The sequence below is a fragment of the Poecilia mexicana genome, unplaced genomic scaffold, assembly GCF_051168715.1.
Source record: "Poecilia mexicana isolate PSO_F unplaced genomic scaffold, ASM5116871v1 scaffold_14, whole genome shotgun sequence".
NCBI lineage: Eukaryota > Metazoa > Chordata > Actinopteri > Cyprinodontiformes > Poeciliidae > Poecilia > Poecilia mexicana.
This window is the reverse complement of record NW_028263383.1, coordinates 11,966,294-11,981,488: the sequence shown is the minus strand read 5'-3', so window position 1 is coordinate 11,981,488 and position 15,195 is coordinate 11,966,294. Positions and strand designations below refer to the sequence as shown.

Sequence of the window (15,195 nt, the reverse complement as noted above, 5' to 3'; positions counted from 1 at the left end):
TTTAAAATTGTTCCTTCCACAGTAGATGTTTAAAAAAAGACAGTTAAAGCTCTGGTTATTTTTGGTTGCATGTCAGCACAACTTTAAAAAACAGATGCACACATACAGAGCTGGCAGCACTTTTTGTCATGTCACATTAGGGAGGGAAGCGTTGCTGGCAGACACCGCCATGCATATCTAATCCACATTTGGGATGTTCAGTCGCCACATTAAGCTTAAACTTTATGTCTGAATGCAAACCAGCGGGAGATGGAAAACGCTGGGAATAAGTTATGAGCATCGTGTTTGAGTGTGTGTAAATTGGGAGTAATTATTGCAGTTGACAGACAAAGGCATCGTTGGTAGACATGTCTCACTTTGGCTGGTTTTTACGATCGCAGTCTGTGTTGGCGGACACAGATCAGGAAATGAAACGTTGGTTCATTTGAATTCACGACTGTTGGATCCAACGAGGCTCAGATTCAGCCTCAACTTGTTTAACTGCAGCTGCAGAGAGAGACTTTTACTTTTATTTAGTGCTTGTATTTTTATCTCTTGGTTCATTTTAATCAAACCCAACAATCTCTAAGCCTAAAGAATGGAGGCCTTAATACCACATTGTAAAAAAACTAAACTTTTATCCTGGTTTTTGGAGGGTAGATTTACTTTTTAATGTGATAAGCCTAAAAGCTGAGCTGTGAAAGCTCATTTCCTTCAGCTCAGGGCCAAAACCAGTCAGTGTCGGTAGACTTTCATCTGCTGATTCACGCTGCCAACAAAGTTTCATTCGTTCATGAAGCGCATTTACAGCTGACCACAATGCTTCACAATAACTACAACACAGGCAGAGAAATGACAACATAAACATTTGAGTTTGATTAAAAAGGAATAAAAACCAAGACATGCTTAATTTCAGTTGCAATAATTTACCTAAAAAAACCACAAAGAAGACAACAGGAAGTCTTTTCGGTTCGTAGCAGGTAGGCGGGGCTTATGGCTCCCACTCCTGAATAAGATCCAACGTCTTCTCTGATTGGCTGATAGAGGATGAGCGTCTCCTAGGCTGAATTATGAATATATCTCATCTCAGTGTTTACATAGTTTTATTCTGTAAAAACACAAAATCTTATCAAGTATTTTTGGTCTAGTTTCTGAAATGGTAAATTTACAGTAAGCAGACAGTCTTTCCTGTATTTTCTGTTTTACGTTCCTGCGTAAATCATGTAGCTTCACATGTTTTCTTATGAGCATCAAAGAAAAATCCAGCTTTCTTCAAGGAGAGAGGCCTGACATGCTTAGTTTCATGTGTTTTATCAAAAATACATTTTATCTGTTTTATCCTGAGGCGTTTGGGGCGATGTAAGTTGGTTCTGCGCTCCGAGCCGCAGTCGCCCTGCTGGGGCAAACATGGCAGCCAAGGTGAAGCAGTTTAGCTGCGTCTGAGGAAACCAGATATTCTCTTTGAAGCAGAAGGAAACTCAGGCTTTCTTCTGACTTGGTTGGATTTTTGTCGTTAAAAGTGTTTTGCACATGATTTCTGAAGATGGTAATAAACCTCTGGCTTGGTGGGACTTTGTTGTTTGTGTTGAGTACTTTAAATTATAATATAATAGAGAAATAAAAGTGACAGATGATTCAGAGTAAAATGGAGGCAAAGCAGGATAACAGGATTTGTTATGCAGCATTTTTAGGATTATTCTGAGCTGAAAAAGTTTTCAGCAGCACAAAGACTTTAGCATAAAAGAGATTACTTTGCTTTCTGAGCAGAAATTAACAAAAGTATCTGACATTAAGTGGCTACAATGGGAGCATCATTTTCCCTCTAAATAAAAGTAGAAGAAATTTTACAAGATTTGCTGCACAAAGTCCTGTTTTCATGTGAGCATTTTAATCACCTGGGTGCTTTTATTCTCTTACTTTTCAGAAAATATTTAAGAAACCTTTGTTTTGTTCTGCTTTGTTTTGTGAATACTTAAAATTATATACAATTATAAACATTTCTTATTGCATGGTTATTCATTTAAGTTGTATTTTATTTTCATTTACCAAATTTGCATTTTTTTGAGCAAATCCAAATTTGCTGTTTGTAGTATGTGCAAAAATTTACATATTTTCATAAATTATCAAGAAAATGAATGAATGAATGAATGAATGAATAGGACATGAATAAAGTTTTCCAACATCAAATTATTTATATAGGTGCACAAAATATTGAATGTTTTCATCAATAATAGTATAATTTATGTTAGATTTATTTCCACAAAGAGCTGTTGGTATAAAACATTTATAATTATTAACATGCTGGATACAGACTAAAATATAATAAAATATTTTGGTCTGTATTTTATTACAGACTAAAATACAGACAGTTAAGGTGAGTAAACTGTTTATTTGCAGGTTTTTCCTGCTTGTCAACATTTTGTTTTTCCTACAACAAACCATTTTTAGGAAACAACATTCTCGGTCATATGGGAATTATTAATAATTTAACTTTTTAGGAATGTGAGTGAATAAATAAAACAGGAAATCAGAAGCCTCGGTATTAAAGCTGAAGTTTAGGCATTTCAGCCTAAAAGGGACATAATCTGATTTACACATTTAAAAATCTCATTGCATTTGGCAATCAGTGGACTGATTTGTAAAAATTACCATCACAATCACAGATGTTTGGGGTCCCTGTCCCTTTCTCATCCTGCCTGTGATTACGAGCGTCTGCAGCTGATTAATGGCTCTCATCATGGTGATGAATAGGAAACCTCTGGTCCAAAGAGACTCCCGCCTCCATCAGGACGCCTCCGGTCCAAAGAGACTGTAGAGGTCCAAAGAGACTCCCGCCTCCATCAGGACGCCTCCGGTCCAGAGAGACTCCCGCCTCCATCAGGACGCCTCCGGTCCATAGAGACTCCCGCCTCCATCAGGACGCCTCCGGTCCAAAGAGACTGTAGAGGTCCAAAGAGACTCGAGCCTCCATCAGGACGCCTCCGGTCCAGAGAGACTCCCGCCTCCATCAGGACGCCTCCGGTCCAGAGAGACTCCCGCCTCCATCAGGACGCCTCCGGTCCAGAGAGACTCCCGCCTCCATCAGGACGCCTCCGGTCCAGAGAGACTCCCGCCTCCATCAGGACGCCTCTGGTCCAGAGAGACTCCTGCCTCATCAGGACGCCTCCGGTCCAAAGAGACTGTAGAGGTCCAAAGAGACTCCCGCCTCCATCAGGACGCCTCCGGTCCAGAGAGACTCCCGCCTCCATCAGGACGCCTCCGGTCCAGAGAGACTCCTGCCTCATCAGGACGCCTCCGGTCCAGAGAGACTCCCGCCTCCATCAGGACGCCTCCGGTCCAGAGAGACTCCCGCCTCCATCAGGACGCCTCTGGTCCAGAGAGACTCCTGCCTCATCAGGACGCCTCCGGTCCAAAGAGACTGTAGAGGTCCAAAGAGACTCGAGCCTCCATCAGGACGCCTCCGGTCCAGAGAGACTCCTGCCTCCATCAGGACGCCACCGGTCCAGAGAGACTCGAGCCTCCATCAGGACGCCTCCGGTCCAAAGAGACTGTAGAGGTCCAAAGAGACTCGAGCCTCCATCAGGACGCCTCCGGTCCAGAGAGACTCCTGCCTCCATCAGGACGCCTCCGGTCCAGAGAGACTCCTGCCTCATCAGGACGCCTCCGGTCCAAAGAGACTGTAGAGGTCCAAAGAGACTCGAGCCTCCATCAGGACGCCTCCGGTCCAGAGAGACTCCTGCCTCCATCAGGACGCCTCCGGTCCAGAGAGACTCCCGCCTCCATCAGGACGCCTCCGGTCCAGAGAGACTCCCGCCTCCATCAGGACGCCTCCGGTCCAGAGAGACTCCTGCCTCCATCAGGACGCCTCCGGTCCACAGAGACTCCCGCCTCCATCAGGACGCCTCCGGTCCAGAGAGACTCCCGCCTCCATCAGGACGCCTCCGGTCCAGAGAGACTCCCGCCTCCATCAGGACGCCTCCGGTCCAGAGAGACTCCCGCCTCCATCAGGACGCCTCCGGTCCAGAGAGACTCCCGCCTCCATCAGGACGCCTCCGGTCCAGAGAGACTCCCGCCTCCATCAGGACGCCTCCGGTCCAAAGAGACTGTAGAGGTCCAAAGAGACTCCTGCCTCCATCAGGACGCCTCCGGTCCAGAGAGACTCCCGCCTCCATCAGGACGCCTCCGGTCCAGAGAGACTCCCGCCTCCATCAGGACGCCTCCGGTCCAGAGAGACTCCCGCCTCCATCAGGAAACCTCCGGTCCAAAGAGACTGTAGAGGTCCAAAGAGACTCCTGCCTCCATCAGGACGCCTCCGGTCCAGAGAGACTCCTGCCTCCATCAGGACGCCTCCGGTCCAGAGAGACTCCCGCCTCCATCAGGACGCCTCCGGTCCAGAGAGACTCCTGCCTCCATCAGGACGCCTCCGGTCCAGAGAGACTCCTGCCTCCATCAGGACGCCTCCGGTCCACAGAGACTCCCGCCTCCATCAGGACGCCTCCGGTCCAGAGAGACTCCCGCCTCCATCAGGACGCCTCCGGTCCAGAGAGACTCCCGCCTCCATCAGGACGCCTCCGGTCCACAGAGACTCCCGCCTCCATCAGGACGCCTCCGGTCCAGAGAGACTCCCGCCTCCATCAGGACGCCTCCGGTCCAGAGAGACTCCTGCCTCCATCAGGTGGTTTAGGACGCTTGCTCTGTAGTGGGACCAGGTAGAAGCACTTCATCAGTGATGAATGACCGACCTGGTGACCTTCTGCAGGGGACCTGGTGACCTTCGGCGACCTTCAGGGCTGATCTGGTCGGCTCAGGGGATAAATTAGTGTGCAGCATCTGAGGGTTATGATGATGTGTTTCATTTAAAGCAGGACAGTGATTTATCCGTCAACATTTCTCCTGAAAACAAACCAAATCTTTTACCAGTGGAAAGTTCAGTCAGAAAAATTAATGTGTTCTGGTTTTATTTGACTTTATGAACTGAAATTAAGTTTTTGACCTGAATGTCTGAACCACACAGGATGTTAAGATTAGAATTTAATCCCGTTTTTCCCAAGAAGAAATGCAGAATTCAGGGTATTTCTATGTGATAAACACAAAGTTGTGTATAAATGTGAAGTGATGCATGGATTGGATATTATAGACCATGTTGGAGATATTTGACCTGGGCTTCATGGTGCTGCTTGCTTCCAGAGAACATATAGATTTATTGTCTGTTAAATAATTCACAGGTGTGCGCTTCTCTTACATAGACTTTTATAGAAAAGTTATGCATGTTACTTGGTTTCTTTAGTGTTAAAAAATGTAATAAAAAATTCCCTGAGTTTTAAAGACGCTGTTCTCAGGAGGATAATGTTTGGTTGTTTGGTCAATGTAAAACAGGAGACTCTATAAACTCCAGAGTAATTAATTAATTGTATCTGTACATTTCTGGTACTGGGTGATTTTAACAGCTCAAATAATAGGTTTAAATGTTTATAATATGGACGATATTTAGATATTCCAGACTGAAATCTGTGATGTTTATGGTGGATGAGTCAGATGCAAGTAGGATGTTTTCTGCTGGCATTTATTTTTTACATGTTTGAAAAAAAAAAATTAATTCCTTCTTTCAGTTATTAAACATTATTTACTTGCAAAGTTTGACAGAATGTGTTGAGAATCAGATATTGTGACATGTAGCTCCAAATTATATGCATAAATAAGAAGGTTTCCACTGCGTGTGTTGTTAAAAGATTAGCTTCCTGCTAAAGCTACACATAGCTCCCATGTGATGTCACAGACTTTACAGCTGTCAGCCATCTTGGCAGGCAGTTGCTATGACAACAATAAACAAGTCACAAGCTTAGAGCTAGCTCTCGCTTCGTTCCTGTCTAACTTATAAACAATACAAGTTACAACTACCTGAGTCCTCTATTTACTGCTGAACTAGCGACATTAGCTTAGCTAGTGTAGCTTTTACCGGCTAGCTAAGACAGACATGTAGCCTCCGTGTTTAACATGTACTCTCTCTGCCAGAACCTGGTTACTCAAAGAGTTTGGACGTCCTTTATAAATCCTCCATGTTGTAAACACTCTTCATGTTCACCAAGTAGTGAAATATATCGTAGTTTAGATCAGAGGCAGCTTGTGTGACGTATTTTTCTTCTGTCTCAGTTTGATCCCGACAGCAGCCATTTTGTTCATCTTTCTCTCTTACATTTATTAAGAGTTTCTGCATATTTTCTCGTTGTTTCTCTGGGAGCCGTGGGTCTGCTGTGCTTTGTGGTGCGTTTGCCTACCAAGATGGCGCCGATCACTTCCGGTTGTGGGAACTGTGTGTTAGCAGGCAGCTGTGGTGTAAATACTAGGAGTCAGAAATGTAATAACTGGTTATCAGAAATCTAAATAATCTGGAATCCAAAAGATGTTTCCAGATTTCAACACCAGTGCTGATGTTGATACGTTTCTCCCAGCCCCTTCAGCCATCCATTTTCTACACAGCCTTCAATGTAAGAACAGCCTCAACCCGTCAGAGCAGGATTTATGTGGCAGCTGCAGTTGTTGCATCAGCCAGGAGCGCTGTCCCTCCGTCTTCACTAACCTTCTGCCTCCTCTTGTGGCTGCAGCCATTAACTGGGCCACACAAATGCTCTGCACTCACCAAGAGGATTAACTTCTGACACGAGTTCAGGCTCTGCAACTTCAGCTGTGTACACAGGTTGTACAGTACAGCGAACCGGCGGCTTTTGTGTTTGCACTGCTTGGTTTCCTCTTTTGGTGACTAAATGTCAGAAGATTTTGTCAACAAGAAATGCTTCATGATTTATTCTGTTTAAAACTGATTTTAAACAGAATATTTAGCGGATCAAATGCTGACGCATCTAGACGACAATACGGGTTAAGTTAGGGATGCACCGATTTATCAGCGTGGATTTCCTTAATTTTGGGAGATGAGCTGATACTTCCATGTGAAGCTGATCTCATCTACATCAGAAAAGGTGTAAGAATGAGCCGCTGTCCTCTGCTGCTCAGTAGTGAAGGTTTGACTGACGGGTCCAAACCTTTACAGTAACAACAGTCGCCTCTCTGTTGCACAATCAGCGACTTTCTTACTATAATTTAGAAACAATTCAGACAAAGAATATCGGTGTCAGCTGATTCAGCAGGTCAGGCTTTTTAAAGATTGATGATCGCTGATCGGCCAGAAAACTACAATTGGTGCATCCTTAGTTTAAATCGTAATGCTGCGTTCACAGGAAACACGATTTGAGCTTCAGGAGACTCTGGTTTACGTTCACTCTATGTGGACAGGCATCGAGGCGCGTTGCGGCGCGTGACAGCCATCCAACATTGATATTCTATTGGTCCCAGTAAATAAAACCAAAACTCATCCGCCATTGTTCAAAGTAACCGGGAGAGGAACAAAGGAAAGAGGCTCCAACATGCGTCGAGCCGTCATCAGCCGTTGTTTGTTCAGAAGAAACTGAACACAAAATGTTCAACAGAGACATCTCAGCCTCCGTTATGATTGAAGGAGTTGCAGACTTTGGTGCCGCTCTCAGTTTCATCCGCCATAGTACAAAGAGACCGGCAGTGAAAAAACAACAGAATAAAGTGATTTTGATGCAAAATATCAATACAATACATGAAACGTATTTGTTGTGAATGCAGCATCACACCTGACCTCCTCCATTTTGACTCTTTCAGACCTTTTATTATTACAAACCTCTCATTTCAACCCAAGGACTCATATTTCATCATCCTAAAGGAAAGGTTTCCAGCAGAACAGTTAAGTTTTTCTGGTCACTCTAAATCAGAGCCGCCATCCAGCAGCTCTGTTAGGTTAACATGGTTGTCAGGGTGAACTGCTAACAGGTCAACCTGTGCACACAAACAGCCTCCTTACACCCTGTGGACTCTCCCTGACAGTGTGTTTATTAATGAGCGCTCCGCACCATCCTGCTCCTTCTTCTCCTGTTGTTCTCCCCCAGCCGTCACGTGAGCCTCATTAGGTAGATCTCTTCCCCACAGAGTCGTTACTTGGGATGCATTTGCTGTGTGAATGGATGCCCTGGCCCAGATAGATGTTCCCCCGGCCCGGTTCTGGTCCCCTGCCTCATAAACATCAGGGTCCCCAAAGAAACCAGGAGCTCTTCTGACCACTGACATCCCACACTGTTTGGAAACTTTACTGAGGCTTCCTCAAGGATTCTGTGCTCAAATTGTAATTATCCGGGATGTTTCTGATGTAAACGAAGGGATTTTTTTAATTCAATGGCTTGTGTGAATCATGAGCAGGAAGAAAATCTGACACTTCATCTGAAGGGTTAAGACCGACATAAAATTGCTTGACTGTCGTCATGAAGTGTCATTTGGTAAATAATGAAACTCGTAATGCAAAGTTGACACATTTAATAGACTTTTAATGAGCTTTGCATTCATGTTTATTACCGCGCTAACAGTCTTATACAAGCCACTTAAAATAAAATGTTTCCAAAAAATGACATGCATCAAATGAGGAGAAAAGACAAAAGCAACAGTAAACAAACAAATTAATAAATTTAAACTTACCATCTATTCACCGTCAAGTTGAAGGAAAACAAAACCCAGTAGAAGGTGGAAGAATTAATTTCCAAGCCAGGAAACTTTTATTCAGATGTTTAATCACTTTGTGTCAAAGTAGAGCTGTAAATAATTTTGTTTATGAAGCGCAGAATAATTGATCGTTTGTCTCGCCTTTAATTGACGATGATCATCATGTTGATTTCTTTCTATAACTCGGTTATTTTTATTTTTCTCCTCTTTGCTTTTCTCTGGCACCGACTCTGATCCTTTTCAAAGACTATTAATCCATGAAAACACACACTGTGAGCTGGATATGCTGCTGCACTGACATTCAGAGGTTTAATACGAGTGCTGCTGCATTCAGGTGGATGTTTATTCACGCCTAAGAGATTTTGACACGCCTGTCACGGCGCTGGCACTGCCTATCGCTCGGCCTTCCCAGACATGAGCGGCACTCTGAAGGCGCTACGTTTAGCTTCTGGGACGATTAGCCTTTCATGCGCTTAGCTCGCCTGCCTCCTCTGTAGGGTCACATTCATAATTGAAATAGGAGATATGAGCAACTTTAACTTATTATGAAATGAAATAAGGAAACTAGACACCAACAGCGTACAGCTAATGCTGACTTTATCAAATGTTTCTTCTGCCTTTTATCTTTTGTGATGTTAAAAACCTTCCAGGTCTCCTGGTTCTGGTTCTGGTTCTGCTCTGCATCAGAACCAGAACCAAACACGGAGAAGCAGCATTCAGCTTCTAGGCACCACAAATCTGGAATTAACTTCCAGAAAACTGTAAAACTGCAGAAACACTGAGTTTCTTTCAAGTGATTAGTTGAACATGTCGGACTAAATATGTTGTAATTTTCCTATTAACTAAAAAAATTGCTGTTTGTGTTTCGCCAAATCTCATCATTACTTCAAAAACGCACATCTATTATTATATTTTTCACCGGATGGGTTCATCCTGTACTGGAATCTACAGAGTAAACACAGGAAGGATAATTTCACCTCAGTTATTGTTTATGTTGAAGACAAAAACAACTTCCGAAGGACCTACATTTGTGCCCTCAACATTTCTCTCCAGAAGACTTTGAGTCATTTGTATGAGCAAAACTGACAAAGGTTACCAGCAGGTTAGAGTTGCTTTAGAAACATTATAAATAAAACACTAACCAACATTTTGATGTGTATTGATGCCACTTAGAAAAATGTTTCAATTGTTGATGACTTTGTATTTTTGTGTTTTTGTACTTGGAACTGCCTTGTTGCTGGAATGCTCATTAGTCACATACTTATTCTACTGTTGCTAATTCTTTTATTGGAAAATGCCCCTTAAGACTTAAATGATTCATTATTTTAAATGTGTAGTCATTAATTAGCTTAATGGATGCATTTAATGATTAGTGCAAAGATGCATTCCAGTTGCTAACAAGAGAAGTGTTAAAATATCTTTGCCAAGCAGCTCTTGTTTAGTATCAGCAGACATAAGCGCACTGCTCGTCCTTCGTCCCAATGTAGATCTGTTTCTCTCCCCTCATCTCACCCCGCCTTACACTCTACTTTCCTCTCCTCTATCTCTTACCCTCATTTTTCTCCAGCTATGCCCCCAATATAGTGCAGACAGGGATTTGAGTGACTCTGTCAAGCTTCTCTCTACATTCCCGGTCTGTGTTAAATTGGTTCAGAGCTTAAGCAGAGAGTGAGCCTGGGAGGAAAAAAAAGAAATAAATAAAAATACAAACAACGTCTTGAGGCAAAGTGACCCTGGCTGGGTAGGCGATGTCTCTGACAAATGCAAACACTTGCAATGTGTGCCCGCATTAATAAGCCTGGAGTTAAAAATGTACCGTGTTTGGTTCCAACTCACTTATTCCCAGAGTAAGATATGAACATAGAGTCCATAATGACTGGACTGCAAGTCTTTTATTTAAACCTGAACTTTGCTTCTTGTTGGTCACAATTTGATCTCCAACCTGGTTTCTTTTTTTGTTTGTTTTATTTCAGATAAACCCAATTTAAGAAAAAATTCAGGATTTACTCTGTTTGTTCTGGCCTGTATTCCAAGAAGCTTAAACATATCAGCCAATATCTATAATTATTGATTGGTTTATTGTTTTTAATGTCTGAAATCCTGCCAAACTGGTGGTGTGACGTTTTGAGGAACGGTGGTGAAACCTGAAACTGCTGCTGCGCCAGTTACCCAGCAGGTTGTTGCTAGGTAACCAAAGAGTGAGTGAGTTGCTAGGTAACCAAAGAGTGAGTGAGTTGCTAGATAACCAAAGAGTGAGTGAGTTGTTAGGTAACCAAAGAGTGAGTTAGTTGCTAGGTAACTAAAGAGTGAGAACGTTGGTTACTGATCTTGAGAGTTTGAACAGTTAAAGCTTTTCTTCCTCCTACATCTCCCAGAATGCTGTGCGATTCTAGAGTTAGTGAAGTTATTGAATATTCTATTGTCTATTGATATTGATCACGTGTTCATTGTGATACTTATTGCTATTGAGTTATTGTCCAGCCCTGAGTTTAGTGAGAAAAAATCCCTTTAAATTACCCTGAATTAAAACTGATGTTTAAATAAAAATCCATCATCACTACGTTCGTAATCCATATAGATGAATAAATGCACTAACAGACAGAGCTACACCTGGTGAGACTGCAGCGAAGCGGCGATGCTAACGTGAATAACAATAAACATGAGCTTAATCACCTCCTGACTTCCTGCCTGCATTTCTGACTAGTCACAGCAGGCAAATGAAAATTGAACCAATCACTGTGAACTTATCCAAAAAAGATAAAATAAGGGCATACCAGTTTGGTTTGTCAGAAAAGTGCTGTTCAGGAAGTCTTTCTCAGATAAGGCTGTGTAAACAGAAGTCATGCTGTCATTTCTATTTCAGAGAAAAGAGTCCTTCTACTTGTCAAGTGTTTACTTACCAACTGTACTGCCATGAAATGAAGTTGGCCTGTAGAGCTCATTGTTTTTACGATTTCCACAGCATTTCAAGGTCTAAGAGAAAGATAAACCTGATGGAAAATCTACCTTTAGCAAGATCAACGTCTTTCTGAAATGTTTTCCTGATTCATCTTGGCTTATTCTTAAGCAAAATGTCATGAGAGAATGTTTACATGTATAAAAGCTGATAACCAGAAGATTTTCAAAGTATTTTCAGTCTTTAACTCTTAAACACAAACTAAAGTGTGCGTAGTGATTTGCTGATCAGTTTTTCTAATGGTAGCAAATACTCGGTATATGTATTTGCATGTTTCTGTTTATAATAACATACAACGTCGGATGACAAAAAGACGATTCTTTTCCTTTCCATCCATGGCGTTGAAACCGTTAACAAAATGAAACTTGAAGATGAAGATATTATTAATTTAGTGTTTCAGGAAAAATAACACAAAGAACCACTGAACAACTCAAAAACATTTTTTTCTTGCTCTCTGTGTCGGCTACGCTACGCACCGGCTCGTTGCCATAGCGACTGACTAACAACTCCACTAACATATCAGGATTAAACCCCAAAAACAGTCAAACATTTCCCACATGAAAAACAGGACACTCAGTCTGTTACAGTTTTATCTTTTCAGGCTTGATGTTTATTTTGCAATTATTAATAATTGATCGCTAAGGTAGATTAGCTGCTAGTAGCTATGCTAACACAGTAGTAGATTAGCTAATTTAAACATCTGCTCTGCTGATGATCTGTCAGAGTTGGTGTTTTTTAAAATTGTGTAACTGAAATGAAACACCGAATTCTGCAGCACATCTACATGTTGACGTTGTCATAGTCAAGCTAGCATGACTATTAGGGCTGAAACGATTCCTCGAATGATTCGAGTACCTCGATTACTAAAATTCCTCGAGGAAAATTTACCTGCCTCGAAGCTTCGTTAATTTATGTTTTATTAGTTAGCGCACCGTGTTCCGGCCGGGACTTCATTTGCGTTGCGCGGAGCTCTCACTTCCGCCTCTGAGTTGTTGACAAAAGCTAAGTCTCAGGGGCATAAAGTCCAATCTTCAAGATTGGCCCGTGGGGATTTTATTGATTGATGATAATGCCCGACTTTTTATCGTTTTTGGGGAACCAATAAGCATCCTTAAAATGACTGGGGGAATGCCTGGAGTACGGCAGCATTTCTCCTCCGGAGCTGCTGGTTGAAAGCGAACGGCGGGAAGAGCGCTGAGGTGAGCGGATAGCCTGAACAGGGCGGGCGGCTGAGTAGCTGATGCTTACCGTGTAAATGTAGCTTTACCGACGAACCGCACAATAAATTTCATATCCCTGTCTGAAGAAACGGGTGGCGGAGCGCATCGTACATGGCTGGTAGATGAGTTTCTGAGTGTGACCAGTGAAGGTGTCGTAAATATCCCGTATTGCTTCCCCCCGTGTTCGTCCCCCGGTCTAACGGTTCGTCAGTCCGCTGGTCTATTTCCTCCCCTCCACCCCATCTTACGTTCGTTCATTCGCCCTCTCCTCCCACTCCAGGCGGCATTTCCCGTATTTTCAAACCCAAAGCGTGACAGGTTAGGTGGCAAGGTGAGTTTAATTAATCTATTAAACTCACTGAAGATGAATACATAAACTAAAAGCTGGATTGTAGACATTTTTATAAGCATATTTGTGAGCCTGCCTCTTTGTTATTAAATTCAATATAATTTCAGATTTTTCTATAACTTTTCTTCTGGTTAACTTAGAAAGTGAGCTATTATTGTTACAGGTTAGTTTTCGAAACTACAAAAAAGCAACTGTTAGGGATGCTCAAATATGAAAAATTGGACTGATATTGATATCCGATAGTAACACCGGTATTATGCCAGATTTACCAATATTTCATTTTATAATTTTTTTTATCCGATTACTCGATTAATCGTAAGAATAATCGATAGATTACTCGATTACTAAAATATTCGTTTACAACAGCCCTAATGACTATATTTCCCTCTATTTTCTCTTAATTCAAACTTTTTCCAGGCCTCATCTAGTTTCATACATAGTGTTGAAAGTTAGTAGTAAAGCTCTGCGTCCCTTTTTCTTTTATATATCAAGTGCACATTTTAGGTTTAGTGTGTTATGTTGACAACTTGGCAGCTAAAACCAATGCTAGTCATCATTAGCGAGCTGCAAAATACTTAAACTGTTAATACTAGAAAGACTTACTCATTAGATCCCAAATCTAAATGTATAACTGAAAGTAATCGTTTGTATTGTTTTGTCAGTGCTCTGTTATTCTGTTTTGTTTTGAGCACAAGAAATGGAAAACGATTGAAAATGTTTGCTTAGAAAAAGAAACAGGATTTGATTTGATAGATAATTTTTTACAGTTCAAACCTGTATTGAATGATTCTCTTCTTTTTTATCAGAACATCTTTGCTGTTACTTTGCTCCATTCATAAAACCTCATGCTTTTCTTCTCCTGGGCTCTCCTCAGTCGGTGTAATCTGGGTTGTCAGATTTTACATTTCCTCCCTGCCAGCTCAACAGTTTGACCAGAGGGCAGAAAAATGAGCTTGCATCGACAACGAGCGCAGCTCAATGTGGTTCCAGTTCTCTGACAGAACCCTCAGCTAAAATACTCCCAGTGTTCCCACATGGCCTTTATTTGACCCAGGCACTTCAGTTTCTGGTGTTGCTCTCTCAAAAAGCTGCGCATAAGAGATAAATCTGCATTAGCAACACAAAGGGCTCCTTCAGGTTCAGGTAGAACGAGTTTGTTTCTGCTCTTCAGCGTATTTATGATCTATTTTAATACATTCAATGTTTTTTTTTTCTTGTATTGCAATTAAAAGCTTTCATTTTTCAATAGAGATGCACTGATCCGATATCAATATTTATAGATTTGGTATCGATGACAATGTCCACGATCTAAAGGAGCAGATCTGTTCAGTCTAGTTCTATGCTTTGAGCTCTGGTTGTTATACACACAGTTGGACTTTCTGATCCATTTGAAAGTTTTTTTTATCATTTATTTACGTGGCTGTTCTGCTCCTGATCGATCGCACTGACTGAACAGATTAAAGTTGTTTCTAAGTGTTTGACCAGCCCTGTGAAGCTATTGGTGCATTTAATTAGCAGTACTGGTGCAGAGTTATCAAATGCATTTGTCTGTAACATTTTAAGTCGGCTCAGCTCTGATCTTCAGTATCGGCTGATACTAAGCCTCAGATATCGTATTGGCAGTAAAGAAGTGGATCGGTTCGTCTCTGTTTCCAGTGGTTCCAATGGCTGACCCTCATTAATGTTCACCACTAATCATCTTCATAAAACAAGTTGTTCTTCACATGATGCCGTCCTTTGACACCAGATACTTTTATGTTTTCCACTTGTTTCATGGTCAGGCCATGCAAACAATAAGCTGTGACCTTGGACGCCCTTGACTTTGGTTATTGGTCTCAGCACAGCAGAAGCGATTTGCATCATTGAGTTACGATTCCTCCATAAGCTGCTGACTTTGGAGAACGCTGCAGCTCCCCGATCCAAAGGGAGAGACGACCCCACCAGCTGCTGGAGGGAACTCATCAGGCCTGTTATTGTTTTCACGCTCGTCCCTGAAGGTTTTCTCTGAAAACCTGAGCACAGCCGCCGCTGACCTTCCTGTTCCTGGACTCGTGTTGGAGCCGTCGAAGCGACCTCAGCTGGATTTTGTTCTGACACATCTGGTCCCGGGCGCCGCGCCG

At 42.4% G+C, this 15,195-nt stretch overlaps 1 protein-coding gene across 2 annotated transcripts in view; it reads left to right on the top strand.

Annotated features, from left to right (window-relative positions):
• Positions 1-15,195, top strand: part of fstl4 (follistatin-like 4) — a 175,073-nt gene that overhangs the window by 57,776 nt on the left and 102,102 nt on the right. The window lies entirely within an intron of this gene.